The sequence below is a fragment of the Podarcis liolepis genome, assembly GCF_965112155.1.
Source record: "Podarcis liolepis genome assembly, chromosome: 12".
In the NCBI taxonomy this organism is placed as follows: Eukaryota; Metazoa; Chordata; class Lepidosauria; order Squamata; family Lacertidae; genus Podarcis; species Podarcis liolepis.
In genome coordinates, this window is record NC_139563.1 from 11,244,302 (window position 1) to 11,264,227 (window position 19,926).

Here is a 19,926-nt window from a genome sequence, read left to right on the forward strand (position 1 = left end):
AGGATGACTGGCTGCAAATGACAACAGAGTTTCTGTATTTTCCATAGATGTATGGCGGCAGGAATTTTGGTGCCCTGTCATCCACCTGCCCAAACTCCCTCTTCTACACAAGGCGACAGAAACCCCTTTGCATCTGCTTACTCTAATATGATGGGTGGATTAAAAAAACAAAATTGTAAAAATATTGGGGGCCCTTGAGAGCGGTTTTAATAGCTCAGCCTGTCTCCCCATAACTAGGTCATCCAAAGCTGTTCCTAACCTGGCAGGGCTGAAAGTCAATCATCACTCGCCATTCTTTCTTGCAAAGCTTTCTACAAGGACCCTTCTCCATTCAAGGAAGTAAGAGATGTTACTATTATCCAAGGACACATTCCAGCCAGGCAAAAGAACTGGAGGAGAGTGTGGAGAAGGGCCAAGGAGGAGTGTGGTGCAAGGAGAGTCCCAAGGGCCATATAAAGGGGACTGGAGGGCCATATCTGGCTTTTCACTCAGCAATGGACCCAAAAGCCTTTTGGCAAGTAATTTTAGTAGGAATCGAGGTTCACCCCCAGGGTCCTCTTTGACTGATAAAAGTCCTAAATTAGGGACTGAAGATTAGGCAGGCATTTTGCAGTTCTAGAAATACTCCTGACATTCAAAGCACCTTCAGAGAAGTGCAGTAACGGCGTCCAGGGAGGGAGGGAAATATGCGATATCCCTAGAAGCAAACCCCAGGGGAAAAGGAGGTTTCGCACACCACACGGCAATCCATCACACCTTCTCCTTTCAAACTGTAACCAGCTGCTGAGAAGCCTCCCAGCATCCAGGCCCCAGTGTTGTGTGCAATGCAAGATTAATTGGCACTAATCGGCCACTAGCGCACATTTCCTGAAATTGCCGTCAACTCAGCAGGCTGAGCGAGGGGACGGCTAATAAATGAAAGAGCTCCGCAGGCGTTGCTGCGAGTTGTACCGCTGAACCCCGAATGCACGGACGAGCAAATCTTTGAATGCAACATTGTTTGTGTCTCAGCGTGGAGTCTGTAGTGGTCCCCCACCCCCACAATGCTGGGCGCTGCTGATGGAGAGCCAGGCTCCTCGGGCACAACCCCATCCCTAGGGTAAGTTGGGATTTCTGCAAAATAATGTGCAGGCCGAGAATGCCCCAAGTACACACAGATAAGCCTTTCAGGGGAAAGTAGCACAGGCAAAGGGCCGGAAAAGCAGGATACAGCTGAAGCCGGAGAGCTGCACACAAGGTAAACCAAAATATATACTACAGAAAGCTGGAATCTGCAAGCTGTTTCCCCAGTTTAAATGGCACCTTTTCTCTAGTTGGAGGGAGGGCAAGGAGCTACGGAGTGCCCAGAAGACTCATTTCTTAATCCTACAGAGCTCCCCCACTAGCTTCAAAGATTTCTCTAGACACTGTTGATGCTCAAAATGTACACTCAGTTATCTGAAGTGTGCATGCACACGAAAGCTTATACCCAGAACAAACTTAGGTAAAGGTAAAGGGACCCCTGACCATTAGGTCCAGTCATGACCGCATGACTAAGCCGCTTCTGGCGAACCAGAACAGCGCACGGAAACGCCGTTTACCTTCCCACCGGAGCGGTACCTATTTATCTACTTGCACTTTGACGTGCTTTTGAACTGCTAGGTTAGCAGGAGCAGGGACCGAGCAACGGGAGCTCACCCCGTCGCGGGGATTCGAGCCGCCGACCTTCCGATCGGCAAGTCCTAGGCTCTGTGGTTTAACCCACAGCGCCACCCGCGCTTAGTTGGTCTCTAAAGTGCTACTGGACAATTTTTTAATATATATATATGTCAGGGGTTTAGGAGCAGAGGCAAGGGCAAGGGAGGAAACAGAGAGCGAAGGGGAGGAGGCAGAAGAAAAGATGAGTGATGACGACGACCCGAGATCTCCGAGTCTTTCCAGTGAATCAGAGGATTCACAGAAAGGAGCACCAGTGGCCAGGGCAAGGGGGGAGTCTAGGGGGGCACCCCAGGAAGATAGAGCCAGAGGGGACTCAGAGGAGAGCAGTTGGAAATCGGGACCAGCGTCACCGCCAGAGAGCAGGGAAGAGGAAAGGAGCCAGGGGCCAAGCGCTGGCAGCTCACCACAGGAGGGAGGGCACGAGTCAGGAGTGGCCACACCTCCATCGGGGAGCGAAGAAACGGTTAAGCGGAAAGTGGAAGGTTGGGCGCGCGCGCCAAGTTCAAATGCAGAGGAAGGTGGCGCAGTAAGCAGCCCGGAAAGGGAGCCAGGTCCTAAAGCCCGGCGCAAGGAGACAGGAGGGTCCGGGGGGTCAGCGTCAGAAGAATCCCGGAAGGAAGAGACCCCGGGGGGTGGAGGGACCCAGAGGAGGACAGTCAGGCGGAAAAGGTGGAGCCGGGCTAGGATATTAAGTTGGTGCACACGGGGCGGAGACTCAGACGGAGCTTCGCCGATCTAGCTACTAGACGTAGAGTTGCGCGCAGCAGCGTGAGAATGGAAACTGTAACTCAATAAAGACTTTTACTTAATGATCGCTGGCTAGCGTGATCCTCTGTGAGCTAGGATCTTCAAGCAGCTCTGACAATATATTTAACTCGATTATTATTACACATCTACACTTCCGTTCCTTCATTTCACCCATTTTATCCTCACAAGAACCCTGTAAACTATGTAAGACCGAGAGAGATCCACTGGCCTAAGGTTGTCCATGGAGATTCATGGCAGAGTGGTGACCTGGACCCTGGTTTCCCTAACCTTAGTCTGGCCCTCTAACCAGTAAACCACACGCTGCCTCTCTTTGCAGCCAAGTGAAATAGAAACTTGTTCCCCTCCCTACAAATAAAAGCTGAGCACTCTGGTTTCTTCACCCAGTAACAGATTCTGACGTCAAAGATTAAGGAATAGTTGTGCAGACTCGGTTCAAAGGACAAAACCAAACCTAAATGCTGTGCAATGAAAGAAGAAACTGCAAGATAACTGCAACCTGAATTTTCCTATACAGTGGTACCTCGGGTTACAGATGCTTCAGGTTACAAACTCCGCTAACCCAGAAATAGTACCTCGGGTTAAGAACTTTGCTTAAGGATGAGAACAGAAATCGTGCTCCGGCGGCGCAGCAGCAGCAGGAGGCCCCATTAGCTAAAGTGGTGCTTCAGGTTAAGAACAGTTTCAGGTTAAGAACGGACCTCCAGAACGAATTAAGTTCTTAACCCGAGGTACCACTGTATACTTTATCATTATGCATCATAGTTCTGTTTGACCCTGCTAATCCAGGATAGGATTATAATCCCTATTCCAAGGGCCACATTTCCTAATGTGCAATCATCTGGGGGCCACTTGACGAAAGCAGGCAAAACAACAGATGTGACTCTTAGTTTTGTACAGAAGGCCATGTTCCAGCCGTGCCAAAGCAAGAGGTTCCTGCATCCACCCACATTTCTTTCTTCTTAAGTTTTTTAAAATGCAATTTCTGTTTTACATAGAATATTAACTTAGACAACCTTAAAATATCAATGACTTCCCTTCCTCTCAATTTTGCACAACAAAAATACCTTCATATTTTATATAAACTAAACCATTCAGTATTCCATTATTACATCCATCGAAACTTATTTACACTGTTGGATTAATCTTAATGTTGCCCACGTTTTTACATAAACACAATTTCCCTCCATATATTCAATAAACATTTTCCAATCTTCTTTAAACGTATGTTCATCTTGATCTCTTATTCTATGTTAGGTCCGCAAGCTGCGCTTATTCCATCAGTTTACCCTACCCACATTTCTCTACCCTGGTAAGAAGCTGGCATTATTAGCTAGATACCCAATTGTAGGAGTGCATGGTGCTACTACAATTGCGGAGACCCATGCAGTTAACTATTGATCCTGCGGGAGCTGCAGTGAGTGCAATTAGCCAATCTGGGTTGAGCTTGGCACAAGCCCAGTCATAGGAGCAAGCTGGGCTTGACCAGACCGTTCGAGCCCTGGGTGGCCCAGGGAAAAGCCACATCTAGGTTGCCTTCCAAAGAGGGTCCAGATGGGCGTGGATGAGGCTGGATCTTTGCTGGAGTGGGCCTTCCCCCAGTTGCTGTTGTGCTGAGCCAGATGTTTTCACAGCTGCAGGGCTCAGAGGAGAGCCGCCTCCCGCACCAGGTTCGTCAGAGGGGAACTCGTTTTAACCTTGCGTTCTTCGTATGTGTCATTCAACCTATCCCCGAACAGATGGTGTCCTTTAAAGGGCAGGGATATTAGTCTCATCTTGCTTGGAAGAAGAAGAAGAAGAAATCTCATTTACAAACAGCAACAGGGACCTGACCTGTTTAAACACAACTGGCCATGTTGAGAGTCGAAGGGGAGCCAGGGGCAACTCTTATAATAGGCATGTCCATTTTGGGGGCCTTTGGGGTAAAATCATAAAAAAACTCGACAACTTCAATCCTTAAAAAAGGCTAACAACTTTGGTTGGCCCTTTGGTCAGCCTTCACGGCCCTTCATTTCATCAAATCTGGCTCGCTTTGAAAAAAGTTTGGACACCACTGTCTTATAAAGTTAAGTAGCAGACAGTTCAGTGGATTTCTTCTGGGGGACCCACAGGGTTCCTTTGAAGCTCACCAGGCATTCTTCCATCAGTAATGGTAGAGAAGATCCTTTGAGCCTGCCAGTCAGTACAGTGGTACTTCAGGTTACATACGCTTCAGGTTACAGGCTCCGCTAACCCAGAAATAGTACCTCGGGTTAAGAACTTTGCTTCAGGATAAGAACAGAAATCGTGCTCCGGCGGCACGGCAGCAGCAGGAGGCCCCATTAGCTAAAGTGGTGCTTCAGGTTAAGAACAGTTTCAGGTTAAGAACGGATCTCCGGAATGAATTAAGTACTTAACCCGAGGTACCACTGTACCATTTTCCCCTGCAGTGTGAGACCAAGCAGCATTCTGGGGTAACACTCAACACCCAATAAGACATGACGTTGCAAGTTTACGATCTGATGTCTTTGGGAATCTGTTCATGCATGAGACGCTTAATCTTAGGGTTGTGGGTTTGAGCCCCATGTTGGGCAAAAAGATTCCTGCCTTGCAGGGGGTTGGACTAGATGACCCTTGAGGTCCCTTTCAACTCTACAATTCTATGATAAAGACAAACCTTGGGAGGATCCTAAAGATCATGTCCCAGATATAACCAGTGCTCCTCAAGCTGCTATCTTCCCTATTATTTGCATTCAATTCGCTTTGGAGGGGCAATTTACTTCAGAAAAACACAGCCTCGGTCCAACTTTGGGGGGGGGGGCAAGGTGGTGGTAAAGAAATTTAAAGAGGTGGGCAAGCCAAGTAGGGACCCTCAACATCTTGTCCAGCTTAGTCCTCATGGGATGATGGCAAAGGTCCAAAAGAACACATTCCTAGGATATTCACCTGCCCACAGAATCCTTTGCAATATTCCCAGGGTTCCATAGCGACATCTGGCAAAAGTTTCTTAGCAGGTAAGCGGGTGCAGAAATCAAGACAAATCCAATATAGAACTGTAGAGTCGATGTGCCCTGTGAAATGCTATTCTTTAGTAAGGATCCTGTAGGAAGCCAAACATGGCCTGAAAATGGTCACAGTGAATCCAATTCATCATAGGAATTGTCAGAAGACTGTTACTGGGTTAGACCAAAGGTCCATCTGCTTCCCACAGTGGCTAAGCCATTGCCTTCACAGCCCCCAAGCAAGGCGGGAAGGATTGTTCTCGTTTCCCCGCAACTGGTATTCAGTAAAATAATCTACACCAAACATTTAAAAGACATGGTTCTCCACCCTCCCACCCGCCGCCAAAATCGGAAACTTAGTTCATGCCTTACAGAGCTATAATTCCCAGCACCCACAACAAACTACAGTTCCCAGATTCTTTGGGGGAAAGCCATGCTCTTTACATGTGTGTCAAATGTGCTTTAAATGTATGGTGTGTATGTGGCCCAACTCTCAACATGGAGATCACTTATAGCCATTGATAAGATGCATCCTGTATGGCTTTGTTTAATCCACTTTTAAAAGCCAGCAGCCACCGCCCTATTCTAGTGGCAGTGAATTCTACTGGAAGCTTGGCTTGATAAAGTTGATTCTGTCATCTGCTCTGGATCTAGATCTACTGCCAGTCAGTTTCATAGAGGAGTGACAGAGAGCACCAGTTAACAAGGAGCCAAGGCGAGTTAAACAGTCGAGTGGGGCGGCAAGGAGTTAACGGCATAGTATTCTGCTCCTCATTTCCTTGGCATTAAAAACAAACAAACCATAAGCTTCCAACGAAGGAACTTAATAAATTACAAAAACAGTTATGTAGCAGCTTTTCACAGGTGTATGTGCGAAGTTGAACCTTGCTTCTGAAAAACGGAACTGGGATTTCCTTTGGGAGCTCAGCAGCTACTCTCTAGGAAATGCAATGACACGAGCCTGCTTTTCAGTTCCTCTCCATCAGCCTTGTGACCTGTAGCCAAGGTTAGCGCCAAAAGGCACCTGTGACCCTTCATTTAGGATGCTGCAGAGGCAGCAGATTCAGAGAGCACACCAGAGATATATCCTTGGTGGAATTCCTCAGTAATAAATGGGTTGCTAAAAGGGCAGTGAGAGATTTAACTTTCTTGGGCTCCATGATCACTGCAGATGGTGACAGCAGCCACAAAATTAAAAGACGCCTGCTTCTTGGGAGAAAAGCAATGACAAACCTAGACAGCATCTTAAAAAGCAGAGACATCACCTTGCCTACGAAGGTCCGTATAGTAAAAGCTATGGTTTTCCCAGTAGTGATGTATGGAAGTGAGAGCTGTACCATAAAGAAGGCTGATCGCCGAAGAATTGATGCTTTTGAATTCTGGTGCTGGAGGAGACTCTTGAGAGTCCCATGGACTGCAAGAAGATCAAATCTATCCATTCTTAAGGAAATCAGCCCTGAGTGCTCACTGGAAGGACGGATCATGAAGCTGAGGCTCCAATATTTTGGCCACCTCATGAGAAGAGAAGACTCCCTGGGAAAGACCCTGGTATTGGGAAAGATGGAGGCCACAAGGAAAAGGGGACGACAGAGGACGAGATGGTTGGACAGTGTTCTCGAAGCTACCAGCATGAGTTTGACCAAACTACGGGAGGCAGTGGAAGACAGGAGTGCCTGGCGTGCTCTGGTCCATGGGGTCACGAAGAGTCGGACACGACTAAACGACTAAGCAACAACAACAAAAAGGTGCCGCTGGGCTGTGATATGCATCAGGAAGCAGCAACAGAAGCAGCCAAAGATTATTAGGAGCTAGCAATATTGCCCTGACTGCTTAGAACTTGCTCTACAAAACGAAGGCGAAGTGGAGTTGGGTGATGTTTCAAACGGCTTAAGGACAATCTTTTTGAACAGGGGCTGGATCAGAGGAAAGGAAAGGCGTATCTACTGCAGCATCAAAGATATCCTCAGCAGACACATCGGTATAGCATGCCTGGTGCTGGAAAACTGGAATCACCATAGAATTCTTCCAGTAAGATACATTCAGAACTTCACTAGTTTTACAGAGGAATCCTAAATGCAGGGGGCGATTCCATGGTGAAGAAATGATCACCTTAAAAGGGAAGTAAATGCACCAAACATCAGTCAGAAAGGTGCAGCTGTCCCAGTGCTTTCTTTCCTTTTCCCTCCTCATTGAATTTTCCTTTTGTGCTGTGGCTATGGGATTGCACGCCTGCAGGTGCCATTTTCATCTCTCTACGGCAATTGTAATTTTTAGGCAATGTAGAATAGTTAAACCAGAACAGTAATAATGAGTAGGAGGAGGAGGCATTTTCAGCAGAACTGCAACTGACAATAAGTATAGGAGTACAAACCTATCTTGTAAGCCTATCATTACGCTGCTACATGTTGTTGCAGTCCCTGTTGTAGTTCTGTGTGTCTATAATATCAGGGTACCTGCAATGAAGTCATCCTATAAAACAGAGTGAAAACCGAGAAGAGGCTTTCGAAGGGATAAGTCAAGCACAAATAACTAAGCAATCATCGGACAGCTCTTGAACTTCTCCTCTAGCACTGGTGACAGAGAAGGATGACTGCCTCATAATGTGCCTTGGCTTTCCAAGAACTGAAAAGGACACTTGTGAAATCTCCTGGTATTTTGCCTGCGAATAATTCCAAACCAAAGTTTAGAATTATCAACAAGGGAGAAAATTCACCTTTCAACATTCTTATCTGAAATTCCGCAAAGCAAAATTTGGGGGTGGGGAGTAGATGAGAGAGGCTAAGCTAGTTTGCTTTTGAGAGAGGAACTGCTCTTATTGGCATGTAGAAAGCAGCTTAAATCTCTTCCAGGCACCTGCATTTAAACAGCCACCCCCCAAAAACTCAAACCGCTGAATCGATATAGAATTAACTCTCTCCACAGCTCCTGGCTGCTGCCAACTCGTGGGGTTCATCCAAGGTTTTTAAGGTGCAAGAGACAGCATTGCCTACCTAGAAGGCCATGGGGTTCAGATTTGCGCCTTTCGGAGGTCCTGCCTTGATCCTTTCGCTTCTTGCTTCCTCTCAGGCTGCCAAATCGCTTCATGGGCTACAACAGGCACAGACACCACCAGCCGTCAGTCATACCCGTCTCTCCAGAAGCAAATGCGTCCCACAGGTGGAGCGAAGCAGGGAGAACGCGTCAACTGAACTTGTCAACAAAGAGTCCGAGAAGCAAGCAAGCAAGCAAAAAATAAAATAAATCCAGAGAAAAAGGGGGGGAGTGATGAACCCAATGAAGCAGCAGGTGTGCTAATCAAAACAAGTTCAAAACCTTCTGCTTGAGCCCACGAACTTTCCGCAACTTTCAATGGGAAGCTGCAGTCAGAGGAGCTGGAGAATTATATCTTCCCAATGCACAGTAAATAGCTGTGCGCTGCCAACATCTGTTGATATCAGGAGCAGCTGAACACCCCAGTCCAGCTTGCAACAGCGGCACTTCTCTCCTTAAGGAGGAAAAAAGGAGAAAAGAAGCTCGGAGGCTGGGATTTCCCCCAGCAGATCGGCTTCGGCAGAGAGGGGTTGTGGCCGGATGATAAGCCGTTTGCCTCTTTTTAAATAAAACACCGAACATGCTAAGCAGACACGAGGTCCCTGGGAGGTAATTGCCATGTGCAGTTCGGCGTGATGTCTCTTTAAAAAAGACTGTAAAAGGAAACCACCCCAGAGCAGACAATTCCTGGCACCAATTGGCCAGAGCACATTCCCATTATGACATCACTCAACTATTTTGATTCATGTCGCCTAGGTCTCTTTAGTAGGGCTGCCTGCTGACAACCTCAGCCGTGTTCAGCCCCCTCCAGGACAGAAGCAACAAGCCAGCTCACGGGGAATGAGGTGCTGTCAGTTTCGTGACAGGCAAGTTAAGTCGCTTCTTGGAAACTTGAGCAGCTGAAGCACCCTGGACCGAGTCTCCACATGCATGTGCAAAACCACACTCAATGTATTTGCAACGGCACAGTCCAATCTTTTTAAATGGAGGTTTAAGGACAAATGGCTTAAATATCAAGGTTCCCATAATGTGACTCACTCCTCACAACGTTCAGGCTTTTAAAAGCGACCTTGTAATGCAGAGGTAAAATATAAAACTCCTTCCACAATTACTCTATATTAAGGGTGCTTTCAAGTGCTGTTTTTTATATATAAAAAATTGCATATTAGTTACATCATTAAGGAGCTGCGCAGTTTACAAAGACATCCTAATGTCTCCATATATGTTTTGAGTAGTATTCAAAGTGTGCCGCATGATTTTCTTCAGGAATTCTTTCAATAAGTCTGTTAGACAGGCCAACGTTACAGTACAAATTTGGGGAGGGAAGAACTGAGATGGAAAGACAAATTTGTTGGACCCCACTGTAAGCTTTTTTCCAGAGCAGCAATCTTGGCCGACACCCCAACATGCGTGTTTTGGGGCACCATGCCTGAAGAAAGTACAACCCGAGAACAGGGCGGTGCAGTTGATGGGTATGTAATAGTTAAGGCACATCAACAGACACCTTTGTCTCCCCAAGCTCCACTTCATTGCCTGCCATATGGGAGGTGGAGGAAACTTGCAACATGGCGACCTCACATCCTGTGTTTGCCTTACTAAATTTAACAGAGCGGTGAAGGTGGTGCAGAGCTTTTGGTCGTTGCTGCGCAGTGGCTCAGACATGTAATTCCAGTCTGCGTATTCCCCACTGAAGTCAGTTCAACTTAAAAATGCTTATTTGTAGCTGGGCTACGTCCTGGATGAACAAACAACAACAAAACGTATGTGGTATTTGAGTGAGGGAAGACTGAAGGCGCCAGATATTTAAATACCGGTTTTGCTTACATATTAAAAGGGTACGTCACCTATGTAGATAAGTATGTAATAGACATCCAGACACTGTTGTGTGGATAGAGGACGCAAGGGAGAAACATGCTAAGAGGAAGGCACTCTTGGCAAATCCACACCGTGATCAACTCCCACCCGGGAACCAACGTCCCCACTGTGGAAGGACGTGTGGATCCAGAATTGGCCTCCACAGTCACTTACGGACTCATTGGTAAAACCATGTTTATGGAAGACAATCTTACTCGGCTGCGAGTGATCGCCAAAGAATATATATATCCAAACAGCAAACTCTCCCTCTCTCTCTCTCTCTCTCACACACACATATATATATGTATATGTATATGTGTATGTGTATGTGTATGTACAGTGGTGCCTCGCAAGACGAAATTAATCCGTTCCGCGAGTCTCTTCATCTTGCGGTTTTTTCGTCTTGTGAAGCACGGCTATTAGCGGCTATTAACGGCTTAGCGGCTTTAAGAAAAAGGAAACAAACTCGCAAGAACTCGCAAGGCATTTCGTCTTGCGAAGCAAGCCCTTAGGGAAATTCGTCTTGCGGAACGACTCAAAAAACGGAAAACTCTTTTGTCTTGCACGTTTTTCGTCTTGCGAGGCATTCGTCTTGCGAGGTACCACTGTATATGTATATGTATGTATATGAAAGTTTGCTGTTTGCTGTGCATCTGGACCCCTCTTAAAAGATCATAACCAATTTTTGCATGATTGTTCCTGAGATCAAGGAGCAGGCTTTATGTTTGGATACAACTGGACAATATTTTGAATCAAGATGGCAGGCTGAACCTTTCAAAACTGCAGAATATTTGTCAGAACAGAGAAAGTGTACACCTAACGCTGTACGCTTCCTAACGCAAATGGTTGAAAGCAGCGGCACTGCGTGAGCTCACGGCACCTGGGCAAGTGTGCACAGGTGCTGGGGGGGGCAAGGGGTGGAGGGTGAATGAGTCCATCACAGCACCCTGGCCTTCACCGCTGACTCTGCCCCACACCAGAGCCAAGAAGGGGCACACTGCTGCCTCTGATGCTGAGAGAGGAATTCTGGGCCCGGGCACCCTGGAGGGGCCTGCGTAGGGGTGCCTGCTTCATGCCCCCTCAAAAATATGTGCCCAGGGCTACACCTCTGGCCGAAATGTTTGAAACAAGCAGACTACTAGGGCCATGAGAACGAACAGGCTAGGGTCAGCCAAAGCTTGGGAATAAGAGGGCTGTTCCTTCTAACAGGATTACAAAGGTGTTGGTGTGGGTATTTGGTCATTCCGATTTTCCACCCCACTGTTACTGCAGTGTGTGAACCTAGGAGAGGTTGCTCAAAGGTCGGTCTAAGCGGTTTTGGCAAGAGGTGCATATTTTATTTTATTTTTTTTGGCAGGCAGAGTTGCACATTAGCCCTGACTCTGGGTTTAGTTTTCAAGGGCAGCAAAGGCCCAAACCATCCTTCAAAGCCTGGGAAGAAAATATCCATCTCTATTTCAAGCATTTTCTTTCTTTCTTATGAGCTGATCTGAAAGCATCACAAAACTGCGATAGCTAAGAGGCATCTGAGAGACCATGCAGTCCAAACCCTCAACAGATTTAACGCAAATCATATGCCAAAGGTCAACCTAGACTGCCTGCAATCTTGTGCACTAAGAAACCCAGTGGGGTTTGCTACTGAGTAAGCCTGGAGAAGTAAACCATGAGAGAGGCTTGGAAGCAGCCACGGTATAAATACCTTGGAATCGGATAAAGCCATCTTGCCCAACAGAATCTGACTGATGCCACGCTGATGTGAACAGCTAGGGGAGAAAAAACTGTGAAACACATCTCACTGCATTCTAAGGCGGTAATGCAAGCACACCTTCGTGGTACTGAAAAACCCATTCCACATGTTATGCCGAATGAGGTGAATTCAGAATTATTATTTCAGAATGCAGATAAGACTGTTTGGTTTTCATCCTCCTATGTAAAAAGTTCTGAGAGTGTGGAAACTAGAACATTGGGGAAATAATTACACTAAGGCTGTAAATCTAAGTATGCTTATGTGCAGACATGGAAAAGGCCCTGTTGGGCCGGACTAAAGACCCGTCTAGCCCAGTGCACAGTTTCCAAAGGCGGAGAGTCAATTGCCTCTGGGAAGACAACAAACAGGAGATGAAGGCAACAGTTCTGCCTTGTAAATCTCCCTCCAGCCCAGGCAGCTGGTGTTTAGAGGAATATTCCCTCTGAATCAGGACTTCCAATTAAGCTGTCGTGGCTAGGTAAGGATAAAGGTACCCCTGACGGTTAGGTCCAGTCGCGGACGACTCTGGGGTTGTGGCACTCATCTTGCTTTACAGGCCAAGGGAGCCGGCGTTTGTCCGCAGACAGCTTCCGGGTCATGTGGCCAGCATGACTAAGCCGCTTCTGGCGAACCAGGGCAGCACACAGAAACGCCGTTTACCTAACCTCTGGAGTGGTACCTATTTATCTACTTGCACTTTGACATGCTTTCGAACTGCTAGGTCGGCAAGAGCAGGGACCAAACAACGGGACCTCACCCCTTCACAGGGATTCAAACCGCTGACCTTCTGTGGCAATAGGTTCCAAAAGTTATTATGTGCTGCATGAAGAACTTCATTTTGTCTTTCCAATCAATTTCGCTGGGCGATCCCAACCTCTAGTATTACAAGAGAGAGAAATTTATCTCCCCTAACCCTTTAAGGGTTGTGGTAAGGATTACTGAGACAATGCACACTGAATACCTCAAACATTGCTACTCAAGCACTATTTAAATGCTGTCATGTAATTTCAGACAATAGAATAGAATGTTCATTGCATATGTTTTGTTAAGTTCCTGGGGCTATTTATTTATTATTAGAAGCCTGAGCAATTTTTGTAATGCTATTGTGCTACACTGATGTTATGATTGTTCCATAGGGTGTTGATTCAAGTTGCACACTGACCCAAGTGCTGTTCTAATCCCAAAGAGAACTCTATCCTATTTTGACCCAGAGCTTTTCAGCTGCCCTCACAGGAGGATGGCTTAACTTAAAAACATAGAAAATTATCCCCCCTGCTGCCACCTCAGTGCTCTTCCTACGTATGTTCTCTTGATAACAAGGGGAGTTCATGTCAAGCCAACCCAGAGGTTGTAGAAAGGAAGGTGCTTTATTGACAAGGCAACAACCCCCCGCCCTGAAGACTTGCAGCCCAAATCTGAAAGCACAAAAATGATGGCATGAGTCAGGAGGAAGTGTACAGGGGAGAGGGAGAGAGAGAAGAGAAGGATTTCAATCATAATAAAGCAAAGGATTTGCTTCTGCAACCAGCTTGGGCTCCTCTGTAATTCTAAGAGTTCCGATAACACCAGTGGTGCTAAGAGCAACACCACGAGCTGGATCTCCCCCCCCCCCCCCGTTTATTTTCCACTCCCCAAATTGCAAAATAAGCAAGAGCATGATAATGATCCTCAACCTGATGGCTGGTGGGCGTTAGCTGTTAAACAGAGAGATCAGAGACTGAATCGTGAAACTGGCAGACCTGCACCAGGCCTGAAGTTCAACCATGTCGGCACCAGGGTCAGAGCTAAAATGTTGGTGCTCTTCTGGCTACCTGGCTTAGAAAGATGGGTGTCAGCCGCCATGCCTAGATTGGAGAGTGGGGGAGGGGCGGGGAGGTGCTACAGAGATCATGAGTGTACAAAACTGCTCAGCTGACCATTATCTGACAGAGCCGTGCCTCAGAAGCAGGTCAGAAATAATTCACAGTGAAGTTAACTCTTTATTCAAAGAAACAAAACTGTTCAGGAGGTCAGGCCTAGTTCCTCTCCCCCAGGTCTATCCCAAGCAATCTGAGACTCCAACACCTTGTTTGTCATTGTTCCACCCTCTTCATACTTCTTCTGGTTCTGGAAGATCATGGGGTAGGGGAGTTGGTCTTAGCAGACGGTGGAGGCTCCTTGGCTTATTCAACAGCTTGTTTCATCTCTGCCTCTTGATCCCACTCCTCCCCAGCCTCTGCTTCTGCCCCTGATTCTGGACTGCTCTCTGCTGCAGAATCTTCCTGCTCACTAAACCCTGTTTCCTCTTCATCTTCTGACACCTCCGGCTCCCAGTCTGCTCCCTATTCTCCCTCTGACCACTCATTGTTGTCCCACCAACAATCCCCGGACTCTGAGGCTTTTTCCCTTGGGGGGTGCTCCAGCTGGTGCCTCCCACCACTCCTCTACAACCAGGCAGTCCATGACAGTATCTGCTCTCCAGCAGTATTTATCCCAGGCCTGTCCGGTCCAACTCTCCCTTCTCCAGAAGAAATGAATGTGAGGGAGCTTCACCACCACTTAAAGTGTGTGAGAGAGATCGTGTTACCCCCTATATACCAGTTTGGACACTGCAGTCATTCGGGAAGGCCCTTCTTGGAATGCGGCTGAGGCCTTTTAGTTTAGTAGCCCCAGTGATAAAGAATTCTGTTCTGGTGAGTATCAGACAGGCTCCAACCCTTTTGGGATCTGGGCACCCATGGAATTACCCACCCTTCACCCTAAGGGTGGGTGACAGCATTAAAACACAATACTAAAAGCAATTTAAAACAACGTACAATGCAAGAGACACGTCTGTGGGGAGGGAATTCCACAGTTTAGGGGCCACCACAGAGAAGGCCCTCTTCCCCTGCCCCCCCCAAAACCTCTGAAGGCACAGGAACTTCTAAGAGGGCCCCATCCACCAATCTCAGCAGCTGAGAGGGTCTGTAAGAAAAGAGACAGTCTTTCAGATATCTGGGGCCTGAGTCGTTTAGGGCTTTAAACACTAACATGAGCACCTTTAATTGGCCTTGGCAACAAACTGGTGACCACTGCAGCTGTTATAAAATGGGGGTTATACGAGATCTAAATGTAGCCCCAGCATGCTGCATTTTGGAGCAACGTATGTTTCTAAACCATAATCAAGGGCAGTCCCACAAACAGTGTATTACAGCAATCCAATCTGGAGGTTTCCGGAGTATGGTGGCCAAGTCATCTCTGCCCAAAAGGGGTCATACCTGGTGAACCAGCTGTAGCTGGAAAAAGGCGCTCTTAGGCCACCGAGGCCACCTAAGCCTCAAGCGACAGCGCTGAACCCAGGAGCACCCCCAAATTGCAGTCAAAAGGGTGGCGGAGGCTGTAGCTTTTGCCAAGTCTCTCTTCACAGTGCACACAGTCCTGCTCTCGTCTGGATGAAGAGCAGTCTTTTTCTTCTTGGCTTTTCAACCAGTTATGAACCGCAGATTACCTGCTTTGAAAAGAGGAATTAAACGCATCACTAGGCCAGCTTAGAAAGCTGCTGGCTGTGATAGGAGCAAAGGAGGATTTATGATCGGAGCTAATCAAGAGACAGGATTCTGTTGGGTAAGTTGTCAAACCTCTGGGCTGTCTGGCAAAATGGGGAACGTGTTGCACTTTTAAAATGAGAGCAATATGCTTTTGTGGGGGGAGGAACCCAATGTTTTCTCGGCAGCCAGCAATGAAGACATGGCATGTCTCTGGCACTCAAATCAGAAGAGTGTGACTGGTGTATTAAATATTAAAACCTGCATCTTAAAGAGACACAAATAGGAAGTATTGCTCCAATCCACATTCTCGGCTGAAGAATGTTTGTTTCTTCGCTACTCGGAATGAGGTGGGAGATAATATGTGTGGATTAAAGTAGAGTTTCTCGGCTCTGGGCGTTCGACCACTTTTGTTGTTGGCATCTGTCTCAAGAGACAATGGAATGCACCTCTGGGGGTGGAGTTAAGCCGCTACATTAGCAGCCCCTAAGTGGAGGTACAAGCTTGGGCAGCAAGTATGGAGGTCCTGGGCCGCCCAGACGACAAGACCCAGCTCTCAGCCTTGCTGATGTGGTCCAAAGGAAAGCAATGTGTTTGGCACCAGCTTGGCTGCAGGAGTTGCTGGAAGGAGGCATACAAGGCACTATCCAACCATCTTAGGGATGCCACTCTGGATTTGTGTAGGGTTTACTCCTTAGCCTTTTCTTCTTCTAAAGATATCCCATAAAGGACCACTTTTAGGTGGGTCTCATTTGCTACAGCCTGCCCAGTGCCTCCCCTTCATGGATCACTGCCTTGCCGTGGCGAAGGGGCTTGAATAACTCAGAGAAGCTGTGAACTATGCCGAGCAGGGCACCCAAGATAGACAGGTCATAGTGGAGAGTTTTGACCAAACATGATCCACCTGGAGGAGGAACCGGCAAGCCACTCCAGTATCCCTGCCAAGAAAACCCCATGGACAAAGACAATTCTGGCAAATAGAAGGGGAAGGAATGGAGGCAGTCAGAGATTTTACTTTCTTGGGCTCCATGATCACTGCAGATGGTGACAGCAGCCACGAAATTAAAAGACGGCTGCTTCTTGGGAGAAAAGCAATGACAAACCTAGACAGCATCTTAAAAAGTAGAGACATCACCTTGCCAACAAAGGTCCGTATAGTAAAAGCTATGGTTTTCCCAGTAGTGATGTATGGAAGTGAAAGCTGGACCATCAAGAAGGATGATGTTGGGAAAGATGGAGGGCACAAGGAGAAGGGGACGACAGAGGATGAGATGGTTGGATAGTGTTCTCGAAGCTACCAGAATGAGTTTGGCCAAACTGCGGGAGGCAAGGGAAGACAGAAGTGCCTGGCATGCTCTGGTCCATGGGGTCACAAAGAGTCGGACATGACTAAATGACTAAACAACAACAACAAGCCCAGTGCCTCCTTCCTTGCCTGCCTTGCCCCATAGCCACCCCAGTTCAACCAATGCCAGCAGCTTCTGGCATTTTGAGTAAAGGTTGAGTAAACAGGTTTTTGGGGAGGTGGCGTACATGAGCAATTGAAGGTCTCCCTTCTGGGGAGGAAGAGGGTGGCCAGAGGAGGTGTTGCCATACGTCTGGAATTTTCTGGTATTCAGTCTTTGTTAGCAGTCTCCAGGCGGAAATCGCTGAGATGTCTGGGAAAATCCGGACATATGGCAGCCCATGTCGGAAGTCTAGATTTTGGCGAGTGTCATTAAAAATAGCTCAAAAAGCTCAACAACTCTTGTGTCTGGACTTTCACTTGTTGAAATATGGGAATCCTATTACAAAACAAACTGGGAATATAAAGGAATACAGTGGTACCTCGGGTTAAGTATTTAATTCATTCCGGAGGTCCGTTCTTAACCTGAAACTGTTCTTAACCTGAAGCACCACTTTAGCTAATGGGGCCTCTTGCTGCCGCTGCGCCACTGCTGCACGATTTCTGTTCTCATCCTGAAATAAAGTTCTTAACCCGAGGTAATATTTCTGGGTTAGCGGAGTCTGTAACCTGAAGTGTATGTAACCCGAGGTACCACTGTATAAAGGAAGGGGAGAAGAAAGCAGAGCCGTTGCAGCAGGGAGAAGTGAATGAAAAGGACCGGAGAGGGGGATTAGAGAACCTTGCAGGCTGGAGGCGGGGGAAGAAGCTCCAAGTTGGATGTGAAAGGAACTGGGCGAAGAGTTAACAGGCATTGGGAAACAGGTAGGGGAAAATTAAAAAAGAAAGGCCCTCACTGCTTGGACACTCTGGATCAGCAAATTCTGCCTAAAACAGGGAGGCTGCCACAACACCTCTGGAGCAAATTCCTGTACTTCGCTTTAGAAAAGCTAAGCTATGGAACCTCACCACAAAGAAAACACTGTGACAGAGAATTTAGCAATTTCCAAAAATGGGTTCAGTGTCGGAAGGAAACAATGTCAGTAAACGCCAAACTCTCCTTCCACCGGCCGCCATTTTGTGACTGGTAAGCCTCAGCCATTTTTAGCCATCTCAGGCACCCTGAATTCAATCATTTAGAGTTTCCATGCCCCATGAGGCCATATACCAATGGACAAGCCGTCTGGGATCTATTAAGAACTGAAGGACACACCCACACGACAGATCTGCCTTTCTTATAAAACCAAGAGTCTTGGGGGAAAGACTTGAGGGGTACAAATCAGGTGCACAGTTGATGCGTCAATGGGTATGCAGTAAAACTTGCCACAATCATCTTCATGGGAAATCTCATTGATGAGGATGAACTGAGATTTCCCATGGCAAATTCTGCAATATAACAACCCAGATGGTGTGTTCACAGTAAGATTCCAAGCCTGCTTATAATGTTGATTACTTTCAACAATATCATTCTATGTAAGCTTTCCGCACACTTTCAAATCGAGACTGCCAGGCACTTCATAACCTTATTCTATCCTTCCTGGACCCTTCCTTAGGCAGAAAGAGGATTGAACGGTCCCAAGGGGGAGAAAAGCAAAGAGTTACACCTTTCTCTGGAGCCTCCTACCGTCACCGACTGGTCACCCCTCCTTTTATAGCCTTCCTGCGCCAACACACCCATTATCTTCCTTTCTGCTGAGGCGGCACAAGAGCAAAAGCCTGCAAGACTGAATTTGATTTTCCTCAAAACACAAACACTGTGCAGAAGGGATTACGGCCAGAACAATACCTATAGCACAGTCCGACCGGCCAAAGATAAGAGACCCAGCTGGGGCAGCAGTAGGCAATAGGCAGGCGCTCTTTACCGCCTGCTGTGCCCCGATATTAAAAATCTTGAGGCTGTGTTTTTCCTCCCCTTTCAGTGTATTCGGAGATGTAACAAGACCCGCAACAGGGACAGGGAGCGCAACGTGGATTAGGAACTTTCCGCTGGCCTTTATTTTGGGTCGCAGCGGTCAGACTGTTCCGCCATCCACCAGAATTCCTTGCTTCCCTTCCCTATTTTTAGGCTCTGAAATAAAATTGGCTTGAGAGGCCAGCTTACTAATGGGCGCCTCTTCCAGGGACTCAGGGAACTACTACATTATTATGTAACCATAGGCGCCGACTCCATGGGGCCTGAGGGGGCCCGAGCCCCCTCAAAAATTCATTTGGGGGGCTCTGCCCCCCCAATAATTTAAGAAAATTATTAGGCACCTTGCCAAAAACCGTGCAGGGGACTCCGGTGCGCGCCTCCCAAAGTGACCGGGAGCTCCTGAGAAGGGGCGGGCAGGTCGGTCAGTCAGAGGAAGACCCCCAGCGGCGGGACTTTAGAAAGGAATGGAGCCACGGGGCCGAGGAACGGCGTATTCGTCGCCGGCGAGGGACTGGGGTGAGGGGAGAATGGAGGGGACGGGAGTTCCCGCCGCCGGAGCGGGGCTTTTTTCTGGGTTCGGCTAAGGTGACGTTGGTAGGAGGGGGTGGCCGCCTCCCGGAGCGAAGCCTGGGGAGGGCAGGCCGGTTCTTGCATGCAAAAGCACTACTGCCATCCTGCCGCCAGTATGGACCCCGGTATGGGCCCCCCCAATATTTTTTATAAGTCGGCGCCCCTGTATGTAACCTCCAAAAATTCAAGCATCCTTGTTATTTATTATGGGGTGGTTGATGTTGTTGGATCTTGCTCTTTTGTGCACCCAACTTGCACAAAATAAATAAATAAACAAAGCAGCCACATATTTTGGGTTGTCGTGATTTGCAGGTGCCACCTTATCAAGAGTTCCATTCTGAACGATATAGGAACGGGGACTTTAGCGGCGTGGCCCCTACCCTTTGGAAATCCCTGCCCTTGAATATCAGACAGTCTCTGTTGTCTTTTTGGAACCTACTGATGACACTCCTCTTCCAACAAGAATTCTGGTGGAGCCATTT

At 47.6% G+C, this 19,926-nt stretch overlaps 1 protein-coding gene across 6 annotated transcripts in view; it reads right to left on the reverse strand.

Moving 5' to 3' along the window:
* Positions 1-19,926, reverse strand: part of PRKAG2 (protein kinase AMP-activated non-catalytic subunit gamma 2) — a 199,270-nt gene that overhangs the window by 90,509 nt on the left and 88,835 nt on the right. The window contains exon 1 of one of the 6 annotated variants that reach the window (XM_083467218.1): positions 8,435-9,172. The exons of 4 other annotated variants lie outside the window; for them this stretch is intronic. The gene's annotated coding sequence lies outside the window, so the exon portion shown is untranslated. Of the gene's footprint in view, positions 1-8,434; positions 9,173-19,926 lie in introns of those variants that run through there. One more of the 6 variants, XM_083467217.1, reaches the window with a different exon arrangement.